The sequence below is a fragment of the Rhea pennata genome, chromosome 1 (genome assembly GCF_028389875.1).
Source record: "Rhea pennata isolate bPtePen1 chromosome 1, bPtePen1.pri, whole genome shotgun sequence".
Lineage (NCBI taxonomy): Eukaryota > Metazoa > Chordata > Aves > Rheiformes > Rheidae > Rhea > Rhea pennata.
Genome location: NC_084663.1, coordinates 68,993,773 through 69,015,221, shown reverse-complemented (window position 1 = coordinate 69,015,221; position 21,449 = coordinate 68,993,773). Strand labels below are relative to the sequence as shown.

The window sequence follows — 21,449 nt, the reverse complement described above, 5'->3', positions numbered from 1 at the left end:
TTAAACTATTTAATGCACTGGAGTTTGGGCTTAAGAACGAACTCCTCCGCTGTACCCTCAGTAGTAGGCATGCAATAGTACAAAATGTTTCACATTCTTATTTAACTGATATTTCAAAACAATAGGGTGTCTTGGTTACAAAATAATGATTTCACTTGGTGAAAACTCTCTTCAGGAATGAGTCTCTGCATCAGTGTATTTAATATACTGTTTTATAACCCTGGCTACTGCTATAATTGTTTAATGAAAAACCAAAGATGCTAATGGAAAGCATATGTTAAAAGTGTCAAGCACAGGTTTTTAAAATGAAACTTTTGTGCCATTTCACTGTGGGAAGTGTGGAAGAAAGTATGAGGAGTATGATTAAAAATTTGATCATAACTCTCTTATAAACAAATTTTTACAGGTGGCAGAATCAAACCCCTCCTCATCCTAATGGGAGGAATGCTCTATAATAGCAGCTTTAACAAGCCAGTATGATAGCATTTGTATGTTGTGCTATTGACTGCAGAAGAGATTCCAGGAAGATTCAGGTTGGTTAAGCCAAAACCACAGAACAAAAACATTGTAAAAGGAAGGGCTGAGCAGCTAAGCAAACTAGGAGATAAACACATTACAGACTTCTGTTACTGTTGCTTGGTACTCACAAGCTGGAAAACAACATTCCTTTTTGGGAACTACAAGTCCCAAAGTGCACTATGGGAAGATTATGCATTGTACCAGCCAGTGCCCAGCACAAATTCCCAAATATGGATAAGGACTCAATTTTGAAAAAGACTAACAGTCACTGAATACTCTCCACTGAGAATCAAAAAAAGGAGTGAGACAGCATGAAATGAGGTAAGTTCATAATATGCAAAGATATTCAACAATGTCTTTTGAGGAGAGCAGCCAAGAATATTCTGTTCCTTAGAAGGACAGTATGGTGGTGTAGTGGTGATATTAGAATTGTTAGATGTGATGATAACAGTGATTTTTGAAAAAGAGGATTGTTGTTTCAGATGGGGAAGTAAGTGGCAGGAGCAGCTGTGCTGTGAAGTGAGTCAGATCCTGTTTTCTTGCAGATGCTCTTTATTAATAAAGAACTACAGAAAGATATGAGAGCTGCAACAATAATACAGTTATGTTAGAGGTACAGAAAAGGAGACGCGAGTAGGAGCTGTTCTAAACAGAAGATCTGTATGAGCTTCAGTCTGGCTGTTTAAGAAGCTGAGATGAAACAAGCAGCCTTATAGTAACAACTACAGGTAAAACTAATTTGTCTGTAAAGCATGGTAGAATGTTTTTGTACTTCATGCCTTTTCCTAGAGGGGACAGTGTGGTGCCTTGAAGGCCAGACCTCTTACAGTTCTCTAACCTGCAAATAATAGTAACTCAGTTAAACAGTTCTTTAAGGTCAAGTCAGGTTAGGAACAATTACTTATTTTACTGGCAGTTTGTTAACAGGCAAAATGAAAATTTTGAGGTCAAATAGAATTGTCTTAGTGGAGACCAGAGACGATCTAGCATCAAATTCTGATCTGTAAAGTCTTGGTGCTCAACTTTGACAGAGACAGAACAGGCTCCTGCCTTTTTCTCTTGCCCCTGCAGTCAGACATCTCTCTCATGCATCTGAGATGCAATGTGTGGCCACTCAGTGACGTCAAGCGCAGCTGGTCAGCCTGATCTGTCATCCCAGCAACCTGCTTCTACTATGTTGGGTCATGGAACAGGAGGGTAGGCAGGGCACAGTACTGCAAATGTGGGAAATACAGTCAGGCTGTGGAGGGAAGTCTGAGGCAGTTTGGGCTGCTGAACTAAACTGTCACATGGACTCTCACTGCAGTATAAGAATGATGCTATTTTCCATCTTTCCTTAAGTATAAACAGTATAAACTTTTTTAAACCTGTAAGAGTCACTCTTGTAGTGACTATAGCCAACACAGCAGGGCTATACTGCTATAAATATATTGAAGGAAATCAACATGTTTGGCTGTGCTTCTGCTTCCTTGATAGCAGTTTCTACTAATGAGAAAAGGTAAATTCAAGAAAACTTACTCTTGGGAACAGGTAATGGGAAGGAGCATCACAATGCATTTTGTGTCATGGGTGGGATGTTGATGCCTGACTCCTTGCCTCTTGTCTGAAATCTAGAGGTCTTTTTTATTGCTGTCATCTTGATTTTCTATAGGAAATGAAATCAAGTGAGTTGCAGACAGACCTTCTTTATGTCTTCGCCAGCTGTGAATTTGAATTTTCCTCCTCCCACTCCTGTGAAGCAGTTCAAGGAGAGTTAGAGATACAGGCACCTGTAACAGGGCCTCCTGAGGTAAATCGCCTCAAGTATTAATCCAGATCTGACCAGCATGAGGTCAGAGGGCCAGAAAGCTGGCAATCAGTCTTTTCTGCCATCTCTTCTGTGTCAGTAGGCTGTTAATATGAGATTAGCAGCATTAGGGAGACTTTGAGCTAGAAACAGTGAAGCTCTGTGGTCTGATTTGAAGAGAAAGAAACACACAGGCGTGCGTGTGTGCGCGCACACACACACAAAAGGAAAAAAGAAGGAAAATCTGGAAATATAAAAGGCATTACAAACAACTGAACAAAGAATGGTCTGTAGGAAAGCTGTGGAGTTTTATACTACATTGTATCTTATAAGCAAATTCATCTTTAATAAATCAATGAGGTCCACAGAGACTGCAGGTCTCAACGCGCAGCACTCGCTCTTCATCACCATGTCCTTTTGTTTGGGTCTGGCTAGACCATTACATGCTGGAACCTGTAATTTGCTTGTATTTCCCATGACCAATACATCCCTATTAAATATGAAGATAGCTGGCTCCAGTTCCCTTCAATTAACCCAAATTCAGGGCTCTCTCTAGCTTCTGGCAGACTATTATTAGAGCCCTCAGTTGTGTGAAGGTGCACGCTTTCTGGTTATGCATCTAAAAGATGGCCAGGTCTGAAGTCTTTCTTATTTTACTTAGAATCAAACAAATATTTGAAATAGTAGTGAGAGGTCCCTCAACTGATTTTGAGATCATCTGCTAATGTTCCTAGTTACTGTTTTTTAAAGCACTCACCTCTTAACTTTTGCTGCACAAAAACTCAGGTAAACAACAGTTGAGGATGGCAGAGAGAAGACAATAAAGATAACTACAGGGATAGTCACAGGCACAATCCAAGTAGGTGGGGATGCATCACATGATGTTAAAATCTGAGCAAATCCCTGTTTTAACTTTCATCTTAAAAACATACTGTAAGATGCAAACATTGGAAACTGGAAAATTGGAAACAGGAATTTTCACAGCTTGTAGAGCTGAAATTTTACTAATATAATAGCAAAAGATTTTAGAAAAGAAGGGTGATTTTAAGCTGATGGAGTCTTATTCTCTGCTATCAAACAAAATACCAAACCTGGCAACCCAGCATTTAAACAATAAATGTTGTTACTTTTTATTTAATTGTTACCAATTGTAAGAGTAATAATTTTTGCTGGTTGGGGCATTTCATCGCCTTAAAGAGACCAATTTGATTAAAAGCCTAAGGCTGCTTCTTTTCTGCAACCAGTTATTTTCTGTAAGGAAAATACTAAAGGCTATCATCACTGTAAGTCAATTAAATCCTCTTTGCCTAGCACCACATCTCTTTGCTCTACTGATTCAGAATTGCTTCCCCTTCTAATTGTTAATATCTTTTCTAAAATCCTCACCTGTTGAAATCTGTTTTCATCCATTAATCTCCATATTTTTTCTTTTTCAAAAGTGAACATACTCCCATAGTTAGAAGAAATGTTTGACAGTGGGACTCATAAAAGTACTGCTACCATAAAGCAAATAAGAAACAAAATGCATTTTCTCAAAGCACATTATTTTTACTCGAGCTTCAAGGCTTTTCAGTACTTCTTGTTTCAGTGTTTGTCAAAAATCTGTCCCACATTTTGAATTCAAGATTAGCACAATCTTCAATTAATTATAACTGCAAACACCTAAATGCTTCATGTTCTGCATTTTGAACTAGGAGTTATAGAAAACGTTACCTAAGTTTAAGCAGCAAACTCTTTTGTCTCTCAGGCTGCTGTCCAGGTTCTTATTTGATCTTGTGATGCTCATAAAAGTTTTAATCAAAGATTGATTTAGAAAAGCCAGCAGGGCTGTAGAGTTGCTAGGAAACAGTATCTAACGCTCTGGAGAGGATCAGCTAGGAAGGAATTGTTCAATGGTGCAGCCTGTCTGTCTTGTGCTTCGCCAGGTTAAATGTATTGCTATGCTGGTTCAGTGTGAGGACTGCAGCAGGCAGAACTTCACTGCTTGCTGTTCTCATCACAAACTTGATTTAGTAATTAAGAATTTGTTACTTTTTTTCTCTGTATTTTTAAATGTAGTTGGTGAAAATGCAGCATTGCTTGTTTTGGGAAGGATTTCTCCCCTAGTTTTTAAGATTCGTATGTTATTTTAGAGTCTTATTGGATTGAGAGGTATGATTATATTTGCATAAAATTAACATCTAGAGCACTATATCGCTTTCAATTTCTTCTACAAATTAATTTTCTCTTTCTGTGCCTTTTTTACTTGCTGGCTGTTCTCATCTTTCTCAGAAGTGTCATAGCAATACTAGATGCAGACAAACATAGGATTAGGTGTCTAATTAGTTTACGTAGTCTTGAGCATACTTGTTTACTTCTCAGCAATGGGGGAAGGGCAGCCCACAAGAAATCCAACTGTTGCCTGTCCTTGAGTTTTCAGCTTTAACAGAAGTCTGAGCCAGAACTGTCTGAAAAGACAGGTTCTAATTGTCTAGACACATTGTTGTTCCAGCTGCCTGTTGACAAAGGAAGTTGAAAACTCAGTTTGTATTAGCAAATCTGAAATGATTTCTCGCTTAGAGTTAGTTCCAAAAATATTCATTTCCAAAAAATGACTCAGTATGGACAGCCTTAACAAACTTGCTTGAAATATTATGAAAAAGCTAGTAAGCTGTAATTAATATCTTTTGGAACTCTATTGTAGATAGGGCAAGTTGTATTTTAAATGTTTTTGGTTTATCAAAGTGAACTTTAAGCTATAACTTTACTCTCCCCTACTAAAGTCACCCTTTAGCAGATCTAGCTGGGGGGAATTCAGCATGATTTTCCCACAGTTAGTTGTTCTTGCCCCAGTTCAACACTGGCTCGTCTGTGGAGAGCAATAATACAGCAGCTTGTGTTTGGGCTCATTAGCCAGCTCACTGCAAAGTCAGTGGCTAGTTTTCAGCTACTAGTGAGAAGGGCTTGCACCAAGGTGACTTGCTGGCTTTGCACTGGAACAAGCTGAGCAGCACTCACCAGATCCTTTCTTGCATCAGCACTGACCAGAGAGTGGCCTGTGAGGGAGGGCGGGGGATGGGGGGGGGGGCACCAAAGATGTCAGGGAGCAGCAGGAGCGGGGCTGCTCCATGATACCGGACAAGTCGTGAGCTAAGGGTGGGCTTGGCACAAGTGGTGGCAGTCTTGCCCATGGGATCTGAATGGGGTGGGCAGAGCAGGGTGCTGATAACTGGTTTCGTGGACAGCCCCATACAAGATGACGTGATGAATTAGGTTCAGGGTCCAGTCAGGAGCATTTGGAGACAAAGCTATGATATAGGTCCAAGGTCCACTCAGGAGACAGAGAGAAGGCTGAAGACGTGCGGAACTGCATGGCTCAGACCGGGCCTGGGTGCCAAGGTCAGAGCTGAAATGGGGCCCTTAGACCAGTAGGCAGAAGATGCAGCCTGGAGGTCCTGGGTGAGGTTGGTCAGGGCAGTTTAGGCCTATTAGTGCCCTCAGGGCCCTGACAAATGACTTGTTAAGCTGCTACAGGTGTTTCCAAAATGATTAAGGAACTATAAAATGGAGTCACTTTTTAAAAACAATTCTGCTAGTTAATAGACTTGCACAAGTGTCTTGATTTAGCTAAAAATTTAAAATGCTCTGGATAGGTACATTCAAGCATCAAAATTACCCCAAGCCTCCTTAGATGTAGAGTTAATTGACTACATATGTCTTCCTATAAAATTTTTCTCTTTCTGAACTTCAGATTTCCTTATTGTGTAACAGAAATGATAATGTCATTGACTATTATACCTGACAGGGGGCTTATTAGTTTTATATTTTTAGTTATATTTGTGAATTGTTCTGTGATCTGGGTGTGAAAACAAAGGGACTAGTGAAAAGCAAAGCAGCAGTGCTGTTTGCTGTATACACTAGCAGAAGTCAGTAACTCCAGAGCAGTAACTGAGACTCGTGCATAAACTGAACAGTTCTGGGAGCATGGGGAGCTTGCTGGGTTCTGTCAGAGGTCAGGGACTTTGTTATAGCACTTAGGGACAGCGCTGCACCACCATGTTTCTCTTGAAATGTGTTTGTGAGGAAGCATAGGGAGGCTAGTAGTCTGAGGAAGATTATTGCTGCATGCTAGTATGTCATGCTGGCAGGAGGAGTACAAAACCAAGTGATGAGGGTCCTGGATGTCACTGTAAACACTAGGAAATGTAAAGAGAAATAAGGGGATTGGGAGGTCATGATAAGTTTGAAAAGGAGAGTAGATGGACATGACTGATTATATCTTTGGCAATTGGAAACAGAACCTTAAATAGCTCAAATGTGTAATCTGTCTTCAAGAACACTTGTCCATGCCAGGAGTAGGCATCAGTCTTTCTCATGTCAAATTGAGCAGCAGTTAACATTACCTATGCACCGTAAGCTGTCCGAACAATGGGCCTATTCTAAGCTCCCTTTGCAAGACTGTTTCATGCCAAAAGGTGTGTTCACCAGAAGAAATGCAGTGCTAGAAAGATACTCAGATAATTTTAGGAGATGGAATCAGTGTGTGCTAAATCCCCAGAGGAGCTGACTCTCAAAATAGTCTTAGCAGGGAAGCGTGTTCTGTAAACCATTACCAAAAGTTGTGCTGAAGGCATTAAAACATATTGCGTAAGCTGCACAGAGTTTCTGCCCTGGTCTTCCAAGTCACTGTTCTTTATTCTCCTAAATTTGCTTCAATCAAAGCTGATTCTCTGGTCTCCTGACAGTTAAAGATTCAGATTGGCCAGAAGTAGGATAATATTGGGACTAAGTCTCTTGTGCTGCCTAAACTACAGGGTTAAAAGAAGGCTGTGATGTGCTTAATAGACTGGCTTCACATTGCTTCAGTGAGTTAGAGGTTAACAAAGAACATTATTCTTTGAAAAGATAATTGACGCTGAAAACAAGTCAGCCAGCCCCCCTCCCCCACACACTAAGCCACAGAAATCATGAATGCTTGTGAACAATAGCTGATGATGTTCAGGATTCAGTGAGTTAAGTGGTTAATCCTGCACAGAAAGCTGCATCCATAATGGGGTTTAAATGGGGGGAATCCACCCAATCTGACCCCTGGAGAATTGCTTCCTTGCTGTTAGGCTGATGGATATGTCTATAAATATCACATTAGCCATCAGCAGATAAAATCTTGCAGAGCTGAAAAGCCTCTTCCTATTAAATGATACATTGATCTCCATGAAATAGCAGCAGCCTGGGTTAATGAGTCACAGAAACCAATCCCCCTACTCCTTCAGTGTAATTGTAGCCAAAGAGAAGAAAGATCCATAATGGGCTTCCTTCTTGATTTGGCGAAAAAAATATCAAAACTTATCCTGTTTCTTCCTTCTGCATTGTCTTCTCCACCAGACTCTTTCCTTGCCTTCTATATTGGATACCCAGGCAGCATATCGTCAGCCTTTTGCTGCAATTTGCTCAAACTTAAAATTTTCTGTTTACTTCCATCAGATAAACCTGTCAGTCAGGACAGTTACAGCAGATTTGCCTTCTTCAGCTAAAGCAGAACCCTACAGACACCACCACCAGCAAGTATACACACCTTCTCCAGCACAGGCAGTAATGCCTAGCAGACAGACAAACTCTAGCAATCACTTCATTTATCCTCACTCTTTTTTTTTAATCAATTTTTGTATTTTTAGCACAAGTGCTTGTGATATTGGGTATTTTCTTTAAAGCTAAAATCTTAAGGTTGTTAAGCCTATTCTGCTATTATGCAGGACCAAAGTTTTGATTTCTCTGCCTCTCAGAGCTGTTGATACTGCATGTACGCACACTTAAAGAGACTTCAACTCCAATATTTGGATTATCTGTGTTATATGTTCAAGTATAAAGTTTTCATGTCTGTGTGTACACAGACCTCGGCACAAGTATGCCACCTTTCTAGTGCTTTAACCAGCTCTGCTTGTGTTTAAAGAGGCCAGCCACAAATGAGTTAAACCTTATAAGGTAGTTCAGAGTGACTTTGTTTTGTGTTCTGTGTATTTCTTCCCTACACTGCCTATTTGTCTCCCTTTGCCTTTCTGCCTCGGTTTTGCTCTCCAGAATCATGCTCCTCAGTTGCTGACTCACTGGAGATCTAAATGTTTCTCATCCCTCGGGAATGCAACAGTCTTTTTTGGCATATCCCTGCTTAACACTGGGACTTATCTGGAGAACCTGCAGGAGGTGCTTTACCTGGCCCTCCTCACCGGCAGCTAGTGCCGTTAACAGTGTTCTTCTAGACCTCATAAGGGACAAGTCAAGAAAGATTAGAAGAAACCAGGGATTCTTATTCCCACCAAAAACCATGCCCATAACTGCTTACAATGTGAGGATAAGAAAGGGACATTGTGAAGGAAGAATGATTAGGGTGCTTTCCTCTCTCCTTTTGCTTCTCTTGTGAACTTTGGCCTTCCTTCCTTTCCCTGTAGTGTTGGTGTCTTCGAAGGTGAGATAGTCTTTTGCGTCAGAGACCCTAGGAGGAGTTAAAGTAAATTGGAACGGTAGAAGATGATAATGAAATTTAACAGCTCTGCCTGCCCTATGTACCTTGACAGTGGGATCTGCCGAGTTAAACAACTCAAGAAACTGAGTTGCTATTAGCCTTTGAAGAGCCAATACACAAAGAGAAAATGGTTCTACTCCATTTTCAGCAGTATCAACAAAACTGTTTACCAAGTTCTGAAGAGTTATATTTTTGGCATCACTGGTGGCCTGATTTGGCCTGTTGAATGTTACTTATGAGTAAGAAGGAAAGAACTTGACTTGTCTCTCAATTATGAAGCAGAATTTTTATGGATGACAGTTAAAGAAAAACAAAGCAAAACAAGTTTTTGTACGTTTACCTCATAGAATCTGGAGAACTAATGACTACAGAGCCTTCTGATTTCAACTGGCGGGATAGGTGGTTCCGTCATTTAAAGTTGCAGCTCTAGTGTCTCAAAACAACCAAAACTTGAGATGCCCAAAATGAATGAACACACCTGTAAATCTAGTTGTAAATGGCTTGTTCAAAGTCATACAATATAAATGCAGAAAAGCTGGAAGGTGACTCCAGACTTGTCTTGTTAGCACAGAATTTCTGTTGTGGACAATCCTTCTCTGTCCTTGAAGACCATGTTAACTGTGACTCAAATATAGGCCATCGTAGTCTGAACTTAGCCTCTTTGACATCACAGCACCTTAATAGGTTTTCTGAAGGAATCACAGAATTGCAGATATTTGCAGAATTTAGTTTGTGAGCAGATCTCCTTTTAGGGGGAGCTGCAACCACCCTTGGTTTCTGCTGTCATGCTGAGTGAGGAGAGCCTCCATCTGTTCTCACCACTGTGCGGATGCTGTAAGTGGATAGTTGCAGCGAGGCTGAAATCTGAGCCCGGTGGCAAGGTGAAAATGCTGTTAAGTGGGTAATGGGGCACAAGGTCTTCATTGCATATTTAGACTTCATAAAAGAACATGTGACAGTGCCAGAAAAGCTTGAAACACCCATAGTGGAATGGTGTTATCCTGACTGCATAACTTGGGCTAGAAATAATAGCTATGGTAACATAGGCCTCACCCTGGCTTCTGCCTATGAAGGGGAACAAGAATATGACAAAAAAAAAAAAAAAAACCCAAGGAACAGCAACAGTAAAATAAATAATAGCCTAATAAATCATTCATGCAAAGGATTTCTACAGTGCTTTACTCATTCAAAACATGGGTAAAACATTAGCTGATTAATCTTAATTAACAATTCAGGTAATTAAAGGGAAGTGGAATGAAAATGGTTAGAGGAAGTTTGGAGTATGAAGGCTTCCTGAAATGATGAAATTATTTTGCTGTCTTTGATGGGAGGAAGAATTTCTTCCTCTAGGGTTTCAATGTGCTTGCAATGTGGGTGTTATTACTGCAGTTTTCATAACAACCTGCTTAATTCTCTAGAATAGGACATTATATGCAGCATAGCCAAAGGTCTCATGTTTGCTTGAATAGCACCTGCAGTTACATTGGCCTAACAAAAAATGAGAAGTATCATCAGCCTTATGTTCCAGTGCGTAGAATGATGACCAGCTTGAGTCAGGAAGAAACCCTGTTATTTTTTAACTTCCCACCAGTAGGATAGATTGCTATACATTCCTGTGCAATATTTAGCATTAGACATTGCTGGAAAATAAGATATAGTTGCAGAATGACCTACTGCTTCTCCTTACACTGAGGTGAGAGCCAAAGCTGATCTGTCATTTGATGCAAAGGATTCACTGAATTAGCAGTCAAGAAGGCACTGAGAATACTGCAAGTAAAAGCTTACTTTTTTTTTTCTTATGAATTAATTCATTCCCCTGCAATAAAATAGGAGTCTTTGGCAGAGAATCACTGTGCAGCTTGATTCCTGGCTGTGGCATATTTAGATTTATATTATCACCTGCTGCCTACACATGTAGCATAAACTCCTCGAAGAACCTGTGAAGAGATGCATTTTTAGTCTGCTGCCCTGAATCACTTCTCTGTTGAAGAAGCCCTTAATCTGCTGTCAAAAAGAATCTAGAATAGATAGGACTAGAATTACCGCAGACCAAGCATGTAGCAGATTCCCCTAATTCAAATAAAGACTAGGACTTAGTGTATACTGTTTAAGTCAGGTGTTCAATTTGTCTGCAACGTGAGAACTTTGTATTTTATGCTGGTACAATAGCAGCAAATGGTGCTGCAGATAAAGCCAACAGCCTTCAAGAAAGCAGTGATTTAACAGTGTTAATTGCTTTGATACCTTTGCTGCCCTCCTTCAAATCGACTACAAAAGTCCACGTTTCCCTGTGACCTAGGAGGCTGTCAGTGCAAGCAGTGAAATCTGTCAGGCTTCTCCCTTTTCTTTCCCCTTTTCTCTGTCTAGTTCTCCTGGGGATGGAAGATCCTGGCAGCTGAATCTACCCCAGGCTTTTGCCTTTTGTTTTCCTGCATTTTTCTCTTGGCGCAATTCAGAGGTTTTCTGTGTTATGCTTCCACAATCACATGCTAGAATATTTGCACAGCTGTCTGATGACAGAAAGGGGGAGAAAGAGAAAATCTACTCTTTTGTTATTCAAAAAGAAAAAAAAAAGGAGTTTAACGTGGGTTTAATCGGATAAAATCTTTGCTTTGCTCTGCTCTTACTCATGTAACAGAGCCCTCCTGCACCTTGTTGGGTTTCTCCCATGTCCTCAACCTTGTTCTTCTCGTACATACAAACTCACTTTTCCTGCTCCTCTTAAAACCTCCACAGGCTCCCCCACAATGAACACTCCGTTACGCACCCGTGTGCATTCACTTCAGCTTGTTCCTGGTTTACAGAAATAGGACCAAACTCCTACAGTCACGCAAATCTCTGACTGAAGTCAGTGGAAGTTTTGGCAAAAGGACTGCAAAACTTCCCCCAAGTATATGTATTAGATGGTGGTGAGAGATGAGAAAATACTACCTAGAAAGAAAATCCACTAATAAATGAGAAATAGATTTGGGGAAGAACGGTTGATTGAGTTATTTACAATGTAGTTAAAGAATTGCTGAGTTGCTGAGCTTTCCAGAAACCTATCCATGTTAGGCATGACCATAACAATTAATAAGAATATATATAAGCAGGACCTCCATGAAAATTAGGTATGGAAGTATTTTTGAAAAAATAAAAAATACCATATCCAAATAAGTTATCACAAGTAAGAATGTATTTTAGGGTACTGATAACTTTCTAATACCCTTGAAAACTCATTGTGAGTTAATTTTATAAGCAGTACACCAGAGATGATCATGTAAAAACTAATCAAATGTGGTCCCATCTTTTAAAAATAGGCAGTATAGACATTTCCTATCTGATAAGGCTATTTGAAGGCTATAGTGAAAGGAATGGCATACACATTAAAATTTTGAAAGTTGATAGTGGTACTAAGAAAAGGTAAATGTTTAAAAGAACCAATCTTGTTTTTTGACAGAATTATCTAATTAGTGACTGAAGATAAGAGAGTAGATATATTAGATACTTTGTTTCAATGTGTGGAAAATTAAATTTTGCAAATCTTCAGTGGCTAAAAGAAAGAAAAGCAAAAAGACCATAGATGTCAAGCTGAAAAAAGATCTCATTGATTCACATGCATGCCCTCCCACTACAAACAATCCACTCCCTTCCTACTTGCACACAAACACAAGTTCCCTCCTTTTATCCTGCTCTTGGACCACACACACATCTATATCGACTTTCTGCCCTTCACATCAGCCTGCCTCCTGCCTTGGACACATGAACCCCTTCTCTGCACTAGTTCCTCAATTAAAGGTGTGTTTCCATCCTAGTCCACCACCAAGTTGGGTTTTTTTTCAAAGTTCTATTGCTCTCCCCAGTCATGAACTCCAGACAAAGCATTCCTTTCTGTGAGGGAACTTCACACCCAGGAATGTGGTTTGGATATTTAATGGACAAAGGGACATTCATGTTCTGCTCCAGTTGCCTCTTAATCCTAAAGAAGAATGAGTATGCAGTGACTTTGGCCTCTCAGCTCAGCTCATGAAATCTGTGCTTCTGTGTTCATACATTTGCTATAGCTCTCTGTGGTTGAGACTGAAATGTGCAGGCATAGGGATGTATTCTCTCTGTACGGGTCTGGATTCAGCAGTCTGAATGTCATTTCCAGTCCGTTAACCTCTGAAACCTTCTGTTTGTGAAATTACCCTGATAAGGCAACTGATGAGAAATGGATGCTCATTAGCTGCTGTCATTTTTATACCCTCTTCTGTAAGTAATGGTGCAAGGAAACCCTTGTGATTGCATTAAAAGCCTCTAGCTAATGCTCTGTGAGAAGATAAATCTGCAACTTGAAAAGGATTCTCAGGGCCACAAGCCAATCCCAACCATCTTCTCTCCGCTCAGTTCCTTTGTTGCCTTTATAGCCCCTGCTAACCCAGCAGTATTGCTCCTCAGGATTGTCTTCAGGGGACAGCTTCATTTTGAATGCCTTCATGCCATCACACCCAGAGGGAGCAAGTCTTTTCCACCCAGCCAAGCATAAAAGTGTCTGGAGGGAGAGAGAGCAGAAAGACAGACATAATTTAATTATAGCACCAACCAGCATTTCCCCTATATAAGACTGAGCATGTAGTACAGTGTTCAATCTTATTCCATTCTTATTTTAGATTACTGAAGAAGAGGTCATAAAATGCCAGTGATAATGCAGATTTTTATAATATGCCTTCATATTATTAGTAATCTCACATCTGTGTGGAACCAGATGCTCATAACTCTGGATATATTCATAACTGTTTTTGAAAAAGCCACTAAGGGGCCATGTAAAGGGCGAGCTGTTAGTATCTTTAACGTGAAGGCTCCAGACTTGCTGGAACCAGCTCTAAATGAATTTACCTTACTTTGCGGAGGTACTTTGGTGCTACCAAGTCTAGCAGCATTGTGACTGTATTTGGTGATGTTCTTGAAGTCCTGTGTTTTATAACCACATAAACACAAAAGAACTGTAACTTTTTTTCTAAACCAAATTAAATTCTAATCCTTGTAGTGTTGGGAAAAAGCTGGAAAACTGAGTCCTGAAAGCAGAGGCAAAGTCAAGTTAGAAATATTCTTACTGTTTTTAAAGTCTCAGATTTTTTTTAGCCCGCTCACAGTTTTTTGAATCCAATTCAAGTCTTTTTAACCCTTCTGGCTGATAATGCTGTTATGAGCTAGTAGTCCCTTCTGTGCTGCTTCAGATTATAGTGGGTCAAAAGAGGTATTTAATTGCCTGTAGTGATTGGACCTCTAATGCTTAGGCTTTAGCATCTATCCAGCAAGTTGTGATGAGCTACTGTCAGGGAAAGCTAAAACAACATGAGTCAAAGTGGGGATAGGAAGGTTAGTCAAGAAAACAAACATAGGTTTTACTTCTCTGTGTTTTTGTCCCTATCACCTACGTGCATACAGAGCTGTGTTTGTTCCTGGCATCCTGAGAGAGGAAATCTATTACCTTTAAAGAAGCACTTAGCATTAGGATAGAATAATAAGGAAAGCAAGGAAGAACCATTGGCAACATTTTATTAAGAAGATAAGATAAATAGTCTGTCTTGTAAACAAGTAGTATTATTTAATTGTCCAAAGATTCTCTTTCTAAAACAAGTCTGGATAACTCATTGTCCAGCAAAGTATTGCTTGCTTCTGCAGCCTTGACTTCTCCTCTAGACTCTGGACTCCATAGGTCATTGCTGCTGTGCACTGTTATATCAAACATTACTAATAATATTTGCTTCAATGTTGTGATAAAAACATACTTAGAGCAAGAAAAAAGAGCTATATTAAGACTCCGAAAGGATCGTATCAAGACTTTTCACTTCAGAGGACAGGAACAAAGGAACTCTGCCTGCCCACAGCTTCCCCGTAGCTGTAGGTGCGGCCTCACAGACACACTTGCTCTCTCGTGTTGGCAGAGAAACACTTGGCAGAGAAATACCCTATTACTGTCTCAACTGCTCATTCACCTGCTCAAAGAGACAAAATTATATCACTCTGTCCTAACAATTCTTCAAATATTGGTGAGTGTGTATTGATATTCAGATGTTTATCAAAACAAGTTTTTTTTTGTCTCCTGTTTTCACATGACACTGTTTCCCAAAGGAAATGACTGGCTCTCTCAGGATTATGCCAAGTGTGCTATACCATCAAAACAGGATTTATAGGTGTTGTAGAGCTTCATAAATAGAGTAATCAAAGTGTGTGTGTGTGTTGGGAGGGGATGTACTTTCTGTAAAAAAAAAAAAAAAAGCCTTTTTTAACAAATGGGTGGATTGCCATGATTGGAGGAATCCTCAAAAGCGGAGGCAATACATGTTTTCGGTGCTATCGTTGTTGCCTCTCTGTCACTAAGCCACAAGGGACCACTGCTCTGTCACCATGACAACAGTGACGAATTGGCAGCCAGAACCATCATAACACCGTCTCCATGAGACCCTGCAAGATGCTCCGGGAAAGAGCAGAAGGAGATTTGCATCCCAGATCCCATTTCCTTTTTACTTTGGCTTTTTCTTGCAAGCCTAGAGAAGGAGAAAGTTGTTTGTGCAAGCTCTCCAAAGACAAACCTGTGCAGAATCAGAGTACAATGAGTGGCAAGAGGGCTCTAATTTAGACATTTGCTTGGGCAGAGGCGAGTGAATTAGGAGCACCTGTCGGGGAGGAGTTGTCTTGTGAAAGAAGGTCACTTTTACAACCTTGCTTTGTGAGTACTGACCCAGCAGCCTCTTGTGCCTTCCACTGAAAATGTTTTTTATTGTCTGTTATCATCTATAAAATTCTGTGTTTTCCTGTTTTTAAGGGGAGGAATTTTCTTTTGTGTTAGCTCCTTTAAATAGGTTTCATGCAAAATCCATGAGGGCTCTGCTGCTGGATTTTCTTGTCTTGGCATCGAGTCCTGTAGGAGCAGCAGACTTAGAAGCAGGTTTCTTATCTCCTGGCATCCAGCAAGCTCAATGTAATATACGCAGCAGTAGCTGTAGTTTACAGTCAGAGCTGCACAGTCCATACCTTAATGCATTGATACCAGGTTTTGTATTCCAGCCAGTTGATAGGGTACTATCTAAAGATCAGTTTATTTTTTAACTCATGATTCCAGTGTGTATTATACACACTAATTTATTTGCTTTTGTTGAGATTAAGAATTTAAGCAGCAAGTAAACCAAATGCTGCTTGGAACATGTGCAAAAGGAGGATTCTTTATATGTAGGATAGTTACAAGTGATATCTTTCCAGTGAACCAAATAGATGCATCAGACAAATTGCATTAAAAATGACTATATTGTTATAGATCCACTATACTTCACCATAGCACATGGATATCATAAGCAAGCATACAGGCAGACAGCAGTCAAACATTAAAAAGTCAAGGGTGAGATTGATCCAGTATGGCTAATGGTAAACATTGTAAATGTTTTGGTGCTTCAGAGCAGTAGAATCATCAGTTTTAAATTTCCAGCAGAAAAACATTAAATCTAGAGATCTATGAGAAGAATAAGCTGTTTTATAAAAAAAGAATACATTGCATAAAATAATAAGAAAAATAAATGAAACGGATCTTGTGCACCATAGTTCTGAAATCTTGATCAAGCTGCAGCCTGCTTGCATGAGAGCTGAGGGATTTTTTTTTTCTCCAGATGAATTTGGTGCTTGTTGTGTTCCTTAGCCAGACGGCAGCACTGGGGCATCTGTAGCTGTAATCTCATTAAGACTATTAGGCTGTGATTGTGCTGTGTTGCTGGCATGGATTTAGGCAGGCAGAAGATCCGTGGAGCATAGGTGGCTCTCACAGTTGAAAGGAGATGGGCTGCATTCTTTTTCAAGAGCTTGGAAAATATCACAACCTAGACTTTGGAAAGGCACTGTTTGTAATCCAGCCGGAAAGGCAAATAGTGACAGATCCACTCAATCCAAGCACCAGAGGGAGATTTATGAACATAGCTTCTGTTGGTGGTAATGGGAGTCACATGTGTAAGTTCTCCACAGAATGAGGGCAGAATACACTCCCTTCAGTGTGTAAATAGTATAAAGATGTGCCTGTGTGAGTGTTGGCATGAGACACTAGTCTACTACAGATGAAAAACAGAGATCAGAAATGAATTATTTGTTCATTTTTCTACCCCAAGAACCAGTGCAGTGTTCTGCTTTGTCCAGTGTGTTATGACTAACACAAGCATTGCAGCTTTTGTTTTTTGGGGATCCTTTACCACACTTGAAAACGTTTTGATGTCAGAGGATGTCTGTAGAATCAGATGCATGTTCTTTTCATTCATTTTTATCCCATTACTCTTCATTGCAATTCCTTAAGATATCATAAATACCTCCTTTTCCTTTTTGTGTTCGTGCATCATTCAAATATTACTAGATAGTTATGTCCCTCTTCAGCAGTGGAGTTTAAGTACTTCTGCATGTATCTGGATTTCCAGCCTCATTGTGAACTCTGCACATGTAGACCTCCTGCATATAAACCCATCCCAGCTTATGTCATTTTTGCATGAGCCTGGGGAAACACATTTTGCTGAATGAATGCCAGTGTACCACACAGTTCATAAATATGTAAAAGTAATGGGCCCTATCCCAACAAGCTTAGATTCAGAAACATTTAGCAGATGTCCTGGCTGTGGGAGAGGAAAACAGGAGATGAATAAATACAATACTGCAAAAATAAATACTTTGTTGATGAAACCTCACATAAATTAGAATGACAAACACACCCTACCAGGACTTTGACCTACACATAAAACAACATAAACATGTTTTATTAATAGTAGCTCCATATTCTCAGGATCAATAAAGTGACTTCATTGATTTACTTTCCCCTTTTATTAATACTTCTGTAAATAGGGGTGAATTTTGGATTGTACATAGGTAGATTCTTTTTCTTATGCCTTGACTAAGGATAAATCTAATAGTACTATTAAAGCAATATGGTTTTCAGCCAGGACCCCAGAGCCTTTTGGAAAGGGAACCTAACTGTGGCTAGGTAAGTGTTTGAAGAAAACTTCCAGACTTCTTTGAGAATCTGGACTGTTGGTTATTTCTAGACAATCATCAACACAAGGGAGCAGTTTTATTCAGCTTGGTTAAAGGGGTGAAAAGTTGTTCCTTTAAAAACCAGCAAACAACGAAAGCTCAGCCTCTCCCTGGTCCAAACTCAAAATAGTAAACTGCCCTTAATGTATGCTATGTGGGATATACCACAGGGAGAACCCTGCACAGGCAGCTCTTGTGCAGAATTTGTATAGCCTGGGTTAAGTCAAGAACCAGCAATTTCATGCATGTCTCAATGATGACCTCACAAGCCTTTCTTTCTATTATTTTCGCCAAGATATATTTAAATCAGTTTCTTTAGTCCTTCTCAAACACTGGCTGAGTAAAATAAAATGCTGTACTTCTGATTTTTTGTTTAATATATTAGTTACATAGCATGGCATCAGTCTAGCGGTACTTCTTCATCTGGATATGGTAGTCTGTTTGCATATATATGCTTTGCCTCACTAAAAAGCACTGATCTTACTGCTTTTGATGCTCTTGCATCTCCTTACCCATCCATGTTGTTATTTTTAATGTAGTAATGAAGTTAAACTCATCTGGTCTGCTCTTCCTGGCCCTTAGCATCCTCTACAGTTTTGGAGGGAGTTTTCTGCCCTTGTGTAGCCTTTGTTTTGGGCTAGCTCTTCTTGCAACTTTATACTATAGTGAAGTGAAAGTGATGTGTTTCTCATTAGCTACTCAGATGCTCACATCCTGAGTTGGGCTAACAGTCCTTGCAGCAACTCAGGACTTGCAGCAACAAACTGCAATCTTAAAACATCTTCCTGCTTGGAAAAGCTGTGAGCAGTGAAATCACCTACAGTGTGTTTGCACAGACTGATGACTTCTCTTATTCTTAACATGCTTCCAAACACACAGTCTACACTGACCTTTACCAGATCTGATGGTCTGGCTTTTTATTTCCTTGCTAGACTAGGGAAGTTTTTGCTTTTTCTTTGTGAGCCAGTAAGGAGATTTTTCAAATGGATTACCATTGAATTTGTTTTGTTTTTAATAAAACACTACTAGCAATTTATTTGGAACTCAGTTCACACTCGTGCACACAACATCACTCCAGATTAGTGCATGCATGTATTCAGGGGTGGCAGAAGGGCACCCCTGCCATAAGTATGACCCTTTAAATAACCCTATAAATAAATGACCCTATAAATAGCATCATTTTATAAATATTACAGTTATTCAAATGCTTATACAATGAGTAACCACTTGTATCCATGAGGATGCAGAGTGGTTGATGCCTTCTGCCTTATTTTTTGAACACAAGTTGAACACCAGTGTTACTGCTTAGGGAGTCAGCTCTTTTTGTTTTCCCCCAGTGTGGACAATTCCTGCTAACGTTGCAGCTGATGTAGGAGACAGCAAATTTTAAAACCTCTCTGTGCCATTCCTCAGTTTCTTTGAGGGACAAGCATTCAGCTTCTGGTTTGTATGCAGAGTACTTTTACATAAAACAAATTACCTGGAGCTGTCCCAGTACACATGAGCATCCGAAAATAAGGCAATATGTACTACAAAGGACATCCCCATTTAAATTGCCTGGCAGGTAGCAATTTAAATGTAGTGATTTTTAGCAGTAACCATTGCATACAAGGGATGAAAGTTCTGGTTAAAGGTGAGGATTTCAGGTGCTTCAGTAGTGCTTTGGTTTCATGTCATGGCCTCCACTCTTACAGATGCTGAGACATACAAAAAAGCACGTGAAATCCTCTGGGAAAACACATCAACTGCTCTTCCCATTCTACATATTATTGGTAAGGTCGCAACTGGGACATTTTATGTATTGTTTCTGTGCCAGGCAATTCAAGACAGACATGGACTAATATGAGAGCCTCCAAATGGGAGCATCAAGAATCATCAGAGGTCTCACAGTATAACCTAGGAGGACAGATTGGAAGAAGTAGAATTGAAGTCTGGGGAATGTAATAAGAAGTGACATGATAAATTTTCATTTATCTAAAAGGCTGTTGCAAAGATGAAAGGAACAAATGTTTTGTCGGAGATGGGTAGGATAAGAAGTAGCTTTAAATTATGGTGAAAGAGATGCAAGTTAATCATTAGGGAAAACTTTCTAAAGGCAAAAAGAATGAAATGTGAGAACAGAATAGCTTGCTTGGACAGGCTGGTGTCTGTAACACTGAAGGTCTTTAAGGGGGTAAAATAAATAGCTGTCAGATGGCACAGAGATGCTTTCATAGAGATGGAGTCAGATGACCTCGCAATATTCCTTCTAGCCCTGTAATTCTGCAGTTCCTTCCTGAAAATTCACTTGCTGTGTTTTTACATGTTAATTCCAAATGTAGGGATTCTGTTCTGGGACAGTACTTCTAAGTAGAAGTTGCTGTTCTGTGTATTTGGAGAGATTATAAAATCCCACAAAAGTGGTCATGCACCTGGTAAGTTCTGAGTGTTGGAAGGTCCTTAGAAGAGAATTCAAGATTCATTGGCCATTTGTACTGGGGGGGGGGAAGTCTAAAAAAAAGCTTTGCTATCATAGAGATACAAAAAATTTCACTGGATTTTCTTCTGTAACTTGCCCTCCTTACTGTAATCCTTATCTAATTGGTAGCAGCAGTAGGGCCATATGCATCTTCAAAAATTTCTGGAGGAAATTGAATATATAAAAAAAGTCAGACTTTTTTGGTGTGTGTATATATATATATATATATGTGCGCACACACACACATATAGTTGTTCAGAATGTTCACTGTGTCTTCTCTGACCTATTTAAAGCAGTACCGGCTTACCTCCTTTAAGGGTTGCATACTGAACCACAGGATTTTTCCCTTGGTTGGTTTGGAACTGCTGTGGCTACTGCTGAGCAGCTTATTAGAGGTCACTTCTGGAGTGCCAGGCAACCTGCTTTACAGTGCTTGCAAGCATTCATTCACAAGGAATCATCGCTTTGCTGAGTGATCGTTATCTAGCACCAGGGCAATACAGGTGCTGCCAAGCCCTCGGGGATACAGCAAGGCAATTGATGGGCTACCCATCACCCACATCACAAGCCAGGAACATCAGTATTCTGCTAGGCTGTGATGTGGATTTCTAGCTATCTTAGCTTGTTAAATAAAGTAGTCCTTTTTGTACTGATCTCGCAAGCATGCATTTTTGTACTTTTTACATATATTTTATTAGCCTTAAGTTCTGTAGAGTATTGTCTTCTCCCCCCCCCCCCCACTCTGAACGGGGGGGAAAGAGACATAGAGAGGAAGTATACTGCTTTTCTTTTTGCTTTACTTTTATTTGTTTAAGCCCTTCCTCTTATAGTGCATTGTGAAAACTCTTCTGGGAATCTGACAGCAAATAACCCTGTCGTATGACTAACTCTCTGTGTTGTTGGATTCCAAAATAGCAAGTTCAGGTCTTGCTGTGGATACCATAGGCAGCTTCATGCTAGAGTGCAGATGGCTGTTCAGTTCCCTAATGGGAATTGTTCAGGTCCTTATTAGCATTTTACAAAGATTACTGTTAAACTGACAGCCTTCCTCCTGACTGTTCAAATGCAGAGCACTTAGCCAGTAATCAGTGGACATACTGTATACATTGCCTTCTGAGAGCATTTTAAAATGTCTTCCCATATCCCATATATAAACCCTTTCCTCCATC

General features: G+C 39.9%; 1 protein-coding gene across 2 annotated transcripts in view; it reads left to right on the top strand.

Annotated features, from left to right (window-relative positions):
- Positions 1-774: 774 nt before the first annotated feature.
- The window catches only part of MICAL3 (microtubule associated monooxygenase, calponin and LIM domain containing 3), a 180,202-nt gene continuing 159,527 nt past the window's right edge, over positions 775-21,449 (top strand). Inside the window, exon 1 of one of the 2 annotated variants that reach the window (XM_062590756.1) lies at positions 775-840. The gene's annotated coding sequence lies outside the window, so the exon portion shown is untranslated. Of the gene's footprint in view, positions 841-1,157; positions 1,248-21,449 lie in introns of those variants that run through there. The other variant, XM_062590765.1, reaches the window with a different exon arrangement.